Here is an 11,424-nt window from a genome sequence, read left to right on the forward strand (position 1 = left end):
ACAAGAAGTTGGAGAGATAACGAATGATAAAGAAATCGTACTCTGGGATCCTTTATCCTCAAATAGCAAAGGATCATGGATCCATCCTATCAAGAACTACATTTAGACTGGAGAAATTCCAGCCACAGAAAATCCCAAGTCCTTCAAACTCAAGGTATCCCAATATATTTTGTTAAATGATATGGTATATAGGAGGATACCTGATGCGTCGGCTAAAGGTATGTTTATAATCAAAGATATAGGCTGCATATATAGACGGTTATAATTAACCTTGGTGGCTAAATGGTAAATATTCTGGCAAAACCGTCCCATCTATCAGTTTTCGCAACAATTTTGAATTTCAGAATGACAGCTGTATTCCACTATCACCCGCCATTTTGGGGGGCAATTGTTAGTGCATGAATTCCATGCAGAGGATCCTTGATCTTTAACTATCTTATGGATAGGTTATCCTTGAGATATGTATTAGGTTATAAAGGATCAAAGATCCTCGGTATTATTTGTTTACTAATGATTGCGTTTAGTATGGTGATATGTTAGACAGGTATGGCAACTTTAAGACGTATTTGCATCAATTATCCTCACAGAGTATTCTCTAACTGGAGTATGGATCTAGGATCCTAATTCAACGTAGCTATTAATGGACGATTTCGTATAAAGATTGATGTTTGAATAAGCGCAACGGTTCTTAGACCTGGTCCTCCACATAATTCGTTACTGAACGGCTATTGGCACGTGGTCAAAGTCATGGGAGTGGCTAGTGGAAGACTTCTGGATTATTAGGAAATATTGTTATTTGTATTTTCTTATATAATCGAGTTATGATCGAGTAGAATGACACATGTATTATCACACACACTAGAGCAGAAGCAATTAACTCTCTCTGATCACTAGTTTACTTTGTATCTCGATCATCAACTCCACAACACTTGTACCTTTTACTATCAATATAATCGACAGTAATAGTTTTCACCGTCCGGGGTTTTTTGTGCCGGAGATTACTATAATCATGTACTATCTGACCAAAGGTTACCTCTGTAAGGCCCCGTTACCGGTAGCCCTACTTTCGTGTTGGATTTACTCATAAACACAGTTCTAAATATCAGAGTTAATTAAAACATTTACGCGGAATATAAAACTTTCATAAAACGTTACATAATTCATAACTTGTCTCAAAACATCCTTTGTCTTTCAACATTAAAGCATTAAAATTAAAACATCATAAGTCTTCAGATGCCAGACTCTTGTTCAATGCCACGTGTCTCCTCAAGCGAGCTGCCTCATCCTACTCACCTGCGTGCATACTAAAAGTCAGCTACGCTGAGTGAGTTCTAGTTAATCATACACTATACAATACACATAAACTTATATTCTTTCATTCATACTTTCATTCTTTCATACTTTCATTCTTTCTTTTGTATTAACTTACCTTCATATCTTACGTTATAAAGAGCATTACGCCCTACATTCCTCGAGTATTATTAGGGCTCGGTACCCTCCTTCCTCGAGTATTATTAGGGCTCGGTACCCTCCTTCCTCGAGTATTATTAGGGCTCGGTACCCTCCTTCCTCGAGTATTATTAGGGCTCGGTACCCTCTTTCCACGAGTATTATTAGGGCTCGGTTTCCCTCTTTCCTCGAATATTAGTAGGGTTCGGTTCCCTAGTTCTCGAATATTAGTAGGGTTCGATTCCCTCTTCGTTACCATAAAACCATACATCATACCTCGAGTATTATTAGGGCTCGGTACCCTTTTTGTAACCATACAACCATGCAACCGTCATTTCCTTCTTTTATTAACTTTATCATGTTCATACACATAAGCATACATATCATACTTACCTTATATTTAGCGTTACAACCTGACAGTACGTGCAATACCCGAAGATCGTTCACGTACCATCAAGCAATCATTCATACATTCACATTATTCACATAAGGCATACACTTATCTCTTAGGATAAGCGTATTAACAAACATATTGAGTATGCACACAGCCCCGAAAACATAACACATAAATGGGGCTAGAAACTCACCTGAACACGGTTACGTTCACCGTTAATCGTAATCCCTTTCTTCAGTTGTGCACGGCTGACTGTATAACAAGTACACGTATCAAACAATTATCACTACTCATATCATCTTTCCAGTCTTAACTACTACCCACAACGAACGGGGGTCCGGGGGCAGCGCCCCAGGCAGCGGGGTCTAGGTGCGGCAGCCCCTAGCAGGGTCCAAGGGGCAGAGCCCCTGGCTTAACACATTTTCCATTAACTGTCTTAACACATTTTTCATTAGATTTTTAATTTATTTTCTAAACGAACTTGGCTTTAGGCGAAGTTACCATTTAGGCGAACTTGGCTTTAGGCGAAGTTACCATTTAGGCGAACTTGGCTTTAGGCGAAGTTGCCATCAGGCGAACTTTGCTTCAGGCGAAGTTGTCAGCAGGCGAACTTGACCTCAGGCGAAGTTACCAGTTAGGCGAACTTAGCTTTACAGCGAAGTTGCCATCAGGCGAACTTAGCTTGCAGGCGAAGTTCATCAGGCGAACTTGGCTTGCAGGCGAAGTTCATCGCTTTGAAGGCGAAGTTGCCCAGTTACAGGCGAAGTTGCCCAGATCAGCCGCTGTTTGGTTTCTAACCAGCTTTTTGGGCGATTTTAACACCCTTGTTATGGTTCAACATCACCCACTACGCTTCCCGACCATTTTCGGTCATATCTACGCTAAAAAGCTTGGATCTTTAAACTTCTGTAACGATTCCGACGAAACCAGGTATACCCTAACCGATGGACGTTAGTTACGTCATATGTAATGTCGGGTACATGAGTTACCATGGTAATTATACGAGAATACATGGTTCATTGTATTGATTGTACGTGAATATATAATTCACCGTATTGAATATGCGATCAAACGATCGATAGTTATTGAAACCCGAATGAATCGAGGGTTCAATTATAGACGAGATATATGATATTTAGTGATGTTACGAAGTATTAAAACTTCGGGATAAGTGGATTAAAGCACAGAAAAAGGATTTCGATTTAATAGTACGTCGGTACGTTAAACGAAACCTTTAATACCAAACCGAGCAAGAGACGATCGATCAAGCCGAAAAAGATGCGTAATAACTAATAATATGACGTTTTAAGTTAATAAATGTCATGGTTTAAGTTTTTAAATCGGTTTTATATAAATTTCATTTTTAAGACGAAAAAGACCGTTTTAGCCTCGTTTTAAGCCGAATTAAACGTTTAACCGAAAAACGAACTGAACCAGATTATCCAAAACATTATCCAGATTACGGAAATCCAAATGAGTGGCCAAGAATGAATATGTGGGTCCCACCCCACCCTTTATGGGATTCCGATCGGCCTCTTGGCCTTTATTTTCTTTTTTTTTTCTTTTTTCAAACAACAATCAACAATCTTCATCACTTCCTCAAAATCTCATGAGCTAAAACCCGAGACTTGGAGCAAGAAAACCGAGGTAAAGGTCGAGTTAATCACGTGTTCATCTTCGTTTCTTGAGTTTGTTTGCAAGAAAATGAGGTTTCAAAGATGAAAACCGATTCTTGCGTGATCAAGTGATGTATACGGGTTATACAAGGGATCTTGGTCCAAGAAAGGAGTTAAACGAACCAAAAACGAATTTTTACGGTTTAAATCTTTGTTTTTGAATCATAACCGAAACCATGAGAGAAATAGCTTGATCGTGAGTGTAACTTGCTTGGTATTGTGGTATGTTGTTTGTAGGCTCTGTGTTTAGTGGTAGATAAGGCGGAAAGACGAGTTTGTAGCTTGTAGTGGCGGAAAACGAAAGGTATATTCGGTTTATGTCGGTGTATGTGTTTTTAGACAGATTGTTGGTCGTTTAGAGTTAGGTCATGAAATTTTACAGAGGTGTTAAGCACATGAAAATATGAGTTCTGTGAATTTTTGGTAATTTTTGGATAAAGGATGAATATTTGGTGAATTTAATGCTCGGTTTTGGCCAAAAATGGTGAAAAATAGTTAAATATCATGAAAAATTCTGGAAAATTGCAGATAGGCTTTATATATCATGTATAAGTCACACACAAAATTTTAGGTCAGTTGGAGAAGTCTAAGTAGGCTTTTCGGTTAAACGAGTTCTAGGGATTTCTAGCTCGGTTTTGGTGAAAATGGCATGTAAAAGAAGATTTTGGTTCTGGAAAAATTACAGAGGACTATGTGGATGGAAGGGGACATCCAGGAAAAATTTGGGATTTTTCTAAGATCGTTTGGTATTTACGACATATTTAGTGTTTAAATGGTGTTTAAAAATAGATAAATAAATTTTAAATATAGAAATTAATTCTGGAAATATTTTTATAAAATTCCCCACTGTTAAAAAGTGATTTGTGCAAAATTTCAAGATCCGAGAGTAAACGGATAAGTATTTGTGCTAATTATCAAACTTTTAAAGTTAAAACGCGTAAACCGGTGAAGTTCGCTTAAGCGAGCTGACTGGTGTATAAAAACCTTAAAAACGGACTATTTTCATATAATTGAGTTAAACATGTAAAAATGAATCATCCGAAAATAATTCGGATGATTTTGGGTATTTTTAACCGATTTAACAGTTTCCGGTACGCCAAAAACGGAAACGGGTCCCGAGGTCAATCGGGGCGTCTAAACCGAGTACTAATTTCACCACTTTAATTAAATTATCAGTCAACAACGATTTTCGGGTCGTGTGTGACCAAACTCATTTTGAAACATAAAATTTGATAACCGTGCTAGGCACTCAAAACGTGGAAAACAAGCTATTAGAAGATTTGACTGTTGAACTCTAAACGACATCACAATCTGAGTCCGGAAAAGTGTTTCTGGGTTAACCTTGCCCCCAGAACGGGTACAGTGCTGGGTTAACAGTGTCCCCAGATGTACCGGTTGATACGATTAAAGTTATATTAATATTGAGTGTATAGTAATGATCGTAGGGATCATATTACAGATTGGACGGGTTAACTGATATTGATTGTTGTTACCTGCTTGCATGTGCTAAGGTGAGTTTCACGAGCCCCTTTTTACTGGACTGTTTTAATTATTTTCCCGGGGCGGAAATCATGTTTCTATCAAAATGTTTAAGTACATGCTGATCGCATGGAAATGAATGTATTTATATAATGTTTATTGTATGGGAATCGTACGGTAATGTATTAAGATGGTAATTGTCTGAGTTGCTAACAGTGTAAGGCCCGAAACAGTGTTCTGGGTTAACAGTGTCCCCAGAGGTTATTAAACGGGTTTCTGGGTTAACAGTGTCCCCAGAGGGTATTAAATGTGGTTCTGGGTTAACAGTGTCCCCAGAGGTTATTAAATGTGTTTCTGGGTTAACAGTGTCCCCAGAGGTTATTGGATGTGTTTATGGGTTAACAGTGTCCCCGGAGTGAGTACAGTACTGGGTTAACAGTGTCCCCAGATAATATTATATTATGATATGGATTTATAATGGTTTACTAAAATTGTGAAACTCACAAACTATTCGTAGTTGACCCGTTTTCTCACATGCTTTTCAGGTACAATTTAGATGAAGTGATTGCTTACGTGCTAAGTGCTTGATGTGTGTAAGATTTGTGTGCGGGATGTTAGGATACATTATAACAGATAGAATTATGTATCGTATTGTAAGATGTGTGTATCACCTAGACGGTAATGAAATACAAGGTAATGTAATTTGAAGTATATTAATGCATTCAGTTTTCTTTATAAACAATGTGGTTGATATCAGAGGTGTCTGTTGCATCCCGTTTACGTTTCCGCTGCGGTTGCGGGGTGTTACAGAACTTGGTATCAGAGCCATTGGTTATAAAAGAATTAGGATGTCTTTAAAAGATACCTAAAATATAACCAGTAGCTCAAGTATTATAGGATCTGAATATCAACTAATAATAGATAGTGACGAGTATCGGGATGAACTCGGTCGAACAAGTGAGTTATTATGTTCCGGAACATAATAACAGACTTGTCTGCACAAGGGAATTCAGGGGAAGTCACTGGGTACATTAATAGGTAAAAATGGCAACATATGTGTAAAGTATATAATATTATTTATACGTGCTAAGGTGTATATATATGTGCGTATCTTGTGGGTAAAAGTATTGAGAAATAGGACCCGGATAAGGAACCGGGGGATGAAATAATAAAAGTACCGAGGATGCTGAAATTTCTAGAGCATCGGTTGATGATAAGTCCGACTTATCGGGCCATAGTTATGATAGTACCAAGTTAAATCTCCCGTTTGACATTAATCAGAAATATTGAGTAACCGTCACTCCCAACCAAAAATTAGTAGATCCCTTACCCTACCAACACCGGTACCGTATATCCTAACAACCCCCTGTGTTCACCCGCACCGCCGACCCTCACGTACGGATGGACCTGTACCTGACCCCATTCTTATTCCATTAAGGTAAAGGAGTAAATAAATAAAATAAAATAAAATAATATATTGAAATATATATATATGTATTGCTCACTCACAAACATATGAGACAGACCAACTTCAGATCGAGAATTACCGATTTTAGCAAACCTAGAACGCCTGAGGACATTGACTGAGCAAGTGTAGAGCTTCCCATAATAGTAATTAATAATATTTGAAGGCAACCCATGTTACGCAATTACCTTGAACCTTGCAACTCCCTATGTTATCCTTACATCCGTTAGATGTTTACACCCATGTATGCTCGAATAGAATGATTACCTATACACAAAGAAGTGTTGGAATCATTATAGCATAGTTGGTTGTTTGTTCGTAGGAGGTATACCGTGTATGCCGGATATACAAATAGACACGGATATTATAACTCCGTGGTACGTAATCATTTGGTGCTCATGGTGAGCATGTATCGGTTACGCTGACATGCAGACGGATATTGAAATCAAGCATATTAAACATTGATCTTTGTTGAGAAAATCTATATGTCAGATGGTGACAAGGGTTATGAACCATATTTAGACGTTAACCGACGTCAGGTTAAGTCTATATGTTATTATATTTGTGGGACATATATACTAGATGCCGGTATGTGTAATATATATGATAATATTTGGTGTGTATGTGTACCTGTTGTTATGATTGAGCTGGTAACGAGTTATATGGTGAGATTAGTATTGATTACTGCGTACGGGATGAGTACGGCAGAATGACATAAAAGAGTAACTCCAATGATGGGGATTGATATGATTCAGTTGATTGCTCAAAGATAGCAGATGATGATACCGAATGTTGTATCACAGATCACTGCTAGTGTTGATGCAAATGTGATCGCAGACTTATAGATCGAGCAATCACATGATTATGAATATTTCAATTCTTAGTGTTATTACTAAGAGTGATAATGTCCTACCGGATACTATTGTGACTACAAGTATTAGTTATAAACTAAACATGAATAGTAGTCGTAATGAATTAGATCCGGTATGAAGGATATGTTGTTGTTTGTGGTAAGGAAATCATTAATAGTTACTGATGGTAAAGGGAGGAATAGATTAGCGAGTGGATAGAAAAGATCGAAATGGTTAAGGATATTGGTAAGAGTCTAAAACATCGTGTAGTGAAATATGCTACAGATATGTTGGTAGATTATGTTATGTCGTGATGGAACACGATGGTACAAAATTTTAGTTAGAAAATTTTTACTCAGATGATATGGTCAGAATTTAAAATTCTTGTGCTAGAGCACTTTTATTCAAGTAATTGAGTTCAGAGTTGGAAACTGAGCTATGGAAGATAGAAATGTTGTGTGCTGATCACTTAGAACACGCTAATCGTTTGAAGGAATTGTCATGTCTGATAACATGGCTAATTACTCCTGAAACTTAGCGAAGTGAGCGCTATATCGGGGACTAACTCCATCGATAACGAGTATAGTCAATCCTGTAAAACATACAACCCTCGGAAGGGTTGTGTCACAAGCCAGCATTGATATATTTGACTCTATGGGAAGCGGACTGGAAGGACGTTAGGTGAGACGTCGAGTGTTGAAGAAGAGAAATGATAAAGGTATAGTGCAAGATGGGCTTTTGAATAAGTAAGTATGTCCTACAACCCAGAATTATACTAAGACTAGTTCTGGTGTGAAAACATGAACCGCATGAAAGGTCCTTCCCTAAATGTGGAAAATATGGTTATCGGCAGGAAGAAGAATGTCGAGTGATAGTAGGCCACAGGTGTGGTAAAGATGGACGAAATGCCCCAATTGTAGAACCAATAGAAGCCATGTGAACCGGCGACCCCAACCCATTCGTGTACAACCACTCCGAACCCAACAGCTTCAATAACCATCCATCCAAAGAAATCAAAGGATGCCAAACAGTGGTACTTGCTATGAATGCGGCAATACAGAACGTTTCAAGAGAAATTGCCGAAGGTTGAACCAAGGTGTCGCTGGAAGACGAACCTCATGACAAGCATCAACCTCTGATCAAGCAAGGAGCCGTACTTATGGAAGTAATTCGAATGAAGCACGTCATGATCCCAAGGTGGTATTAAGTATGTTGTAATTTCAAATCAATAGGCACCAGTGATATTTTTACGGTCGTCGATAGTAGTTAATTCCTGTTAATCTCCTGCCCTTTGGAAAGATACCGATTAGTGAAACTATAGAACCCTGTACTGTAGAATCGCTAACGGTAAATCCCTAATGGTTAACTAAATTGTTCGGAATTGCCCTATTATTCTTAACGATTAATCCTTCCTTATCGACCTACGACAAGTAAAGTTAAGAAGTTTGACGTAACAGCTAACATGGATTGGCTAACTCAACATGAAGCTGAAATCAAATATGAAAAGAAGATGATTAGAAGCTCTCCTTCGGACGATGAAGCGATTAGATACAGAGAAAAGTGTACGGTATTATGTTACCACTCTAATCTCATCTTGAGGTGTTATAATATTTACGACAAGAAGACGTGGTATACTTAACAAACGCGATTGCCAAAGTATTTAAAAGAAAACATATAGAAGATATCCCGATGGTACGCGAATTCCACAAGTTTTCCCAGAAAAACTTCCTGGATTACCGCCAACCCGACACGTCGAATTCAGAATCGATTTAATGCCTCAAGCTGGCCCTGTTGCTAAAGCACCCTACCGACTTACACCGTCTGAAATGCAAGAATTGTAGGATAAGATTTTATACGACCTAGTTAGTCACCATGGGGTGCACCAGTTTTAATTGGGAAATGAAGGACGGAAGTGTTAGGATATGTGTTGATTATGGAGAATTGAATAAAGTGACGATCAAGAATAGGTATTCACTTCTTCAAAGTAAATGATCTGTTTAACCAACTGCAAAGGGGGATTTATCTTTAGAAAATTGATCTTATATATAGTTATCACCAAATGAAAAATCCAAGAGGAGGACATTGCAGCAACAGCGTTGCGGACTCGCTACGACCATTATGAATTCTTATTCATGTCGTTCGGTAAATGCGCAGGCAGTATTCATGGAACTCATGAATCGAGTCTGTAAACCTTACTTTGACAAATTTGTCATAGCATTCATTGATGATATTTTGATATATTCGCAACGTAAAGAAGAGCACGAACGACGATTAAGGAAAATTGTGGAAGTGTTAAAACAAGAAGAGCTATACGCGAAGTTTTCAAAATGTGATTTTGAATAAAGAAGGCATAATCCCTTGGTCATGTTGTAAAGCAACAAAGATTTCACAAAGATCCAAATAAGATAGAAACCATTAAAATTGTGCCAAGCGCCGAATTTAAGTCTCCCCGATGGAGACGATGGTTTTGTCGCGTATTGTGACGAATCGCGTAAAGGGTTAGGATGCGTGTTGACGCAGTATATTAAGGTTATAGCCTATGCTTCCCGACAGTTAAAAGTACACTAGTAAAATTACACTACTCACGACTTAGAACTGGGAGCGGTTATCTACGCACTTAAAATGTGGAGACATTGTCTCTACGATACGAAGTGCACCATTTTCACCGATCATAAAAGTTTGCAGCACATATTTGATCAGAAGGAACTGAATATGAGGCAACGAAGATGGGTCGAGTTGTTAAGCGATTATGACTGTGACATCCATTATCACCCTGGCAAGGCTAACGTCGTAGCCGATGCCTTGAGTAAGAAAGATCGGGTTAAGCCGTTGCGAGTGCGAGTGCTGGGGATGATAGTCCAGTCGAACCTTCGAACCTGATTCGAGTCGCTCCACGTGAGGCGTTGAAAGAGGAACAATTGGAAAAGAAGGAATCTTACGGCAATGAGGAGAATTTCGAACAGCGCGTGGACTAAATTCTCTACTTCAAAAATCGGGTTTGGATCCCGATCCTCCATGACCTACGTGAATTAATCATTGACGAAGCCCATAGATCGAAATAATCCATACATCCGGGATCGGATTTGACTATTGATGATACGGATATCTGAAAGGATTTTTATTAATGGTCGAGTTTGGAGAAAGATATGGTTACGTGTGTTGGTGAATATTGAGTTATGCAAGAGATAAGGCTGCACACCGAAAACCCTAGGGAACGCCACATCGACAGAAAATTCGCCAATGATAGTGGGAATAAATTACAATGAATTCTTGCCTAAATTCCTGATGGTGAAATGGTATCTCGTCGTGGAGTGCCATTTTCAATTATCTCAGATCAAAATAGTCATCCTACTTCCATTATTGGAAGGCGGGGAAGGAAGCATCGAGAGCTTGAAGCTTTTTATGGGTGAAGTAATTATCACCAATTTGTTAAATTGAAAATGGGCGTCAATCAAGCCATAAGATTTGAATTGATCCGAGAAACAACCAATCGGATTTATAATATTTAAGACAAGTTGAAAGCAGAGCGTGATTGGCAAAGGGTTTATGCCAACGTTCAAAGGAAACCATTGTCCCTGAATAGAGGTGACAAGGCATTTTAAGGCATCACCTTAGAGAGAGGTGATATGAGGTTTGGCAAAACCGAAAATAGCTTCTAATAAATTGGACCCCATGAGAACTATCTCCATGGTTGGTCATTTAGTTTATCGATTAAAGTACTCTAGGGGCTAAGTACTATACAGGATATATTGCCATGTATACGGATTGAAAAGTGCCTAAGCGATGAGGCAACGAAAGTACTAGTAATAGAGGTACTCATAGAAGACATGCTTGATACCATAACTAATTCCGTAGAGATAATAGACGGGAAAACTGAACAGTTTGGACATACCAAGCTTTATTAATTAAGATTAAGTGGAATTCACAGCGAGGACCAGATTATACTTGGTAACACGAGGGTGAATTCTGAAGGAAAAACCCCCATCTTTCTCTCGATGGGGGATAGAGGGCGTGTAAAATTTCGAGGACGAAATTTCTTAACGGGGGGAGAATGTAACGATTCCGACGAAACCAGGTATACCCTAACCGATGGACGTTAGTTACGTCATA

The sequence above is a fragment of the Bidens hawaiensis genome, unplaced genomic scaffold (assembly GCF_021521415.1).
Source record: "Bidens hawaiensis isolate Kalapana, Puna unplaced genomic scaffold, B.hawaiensis_p1.1 tig00039011_1, whole genome shotgun sequence".
Classification (NCBI taxonomy): Eukaryota; Viridiplantae; Streptophyta; class Magnoliopsida; order Asterales; family Asteraceae; genus Bidens; species Bidens hawaiensis.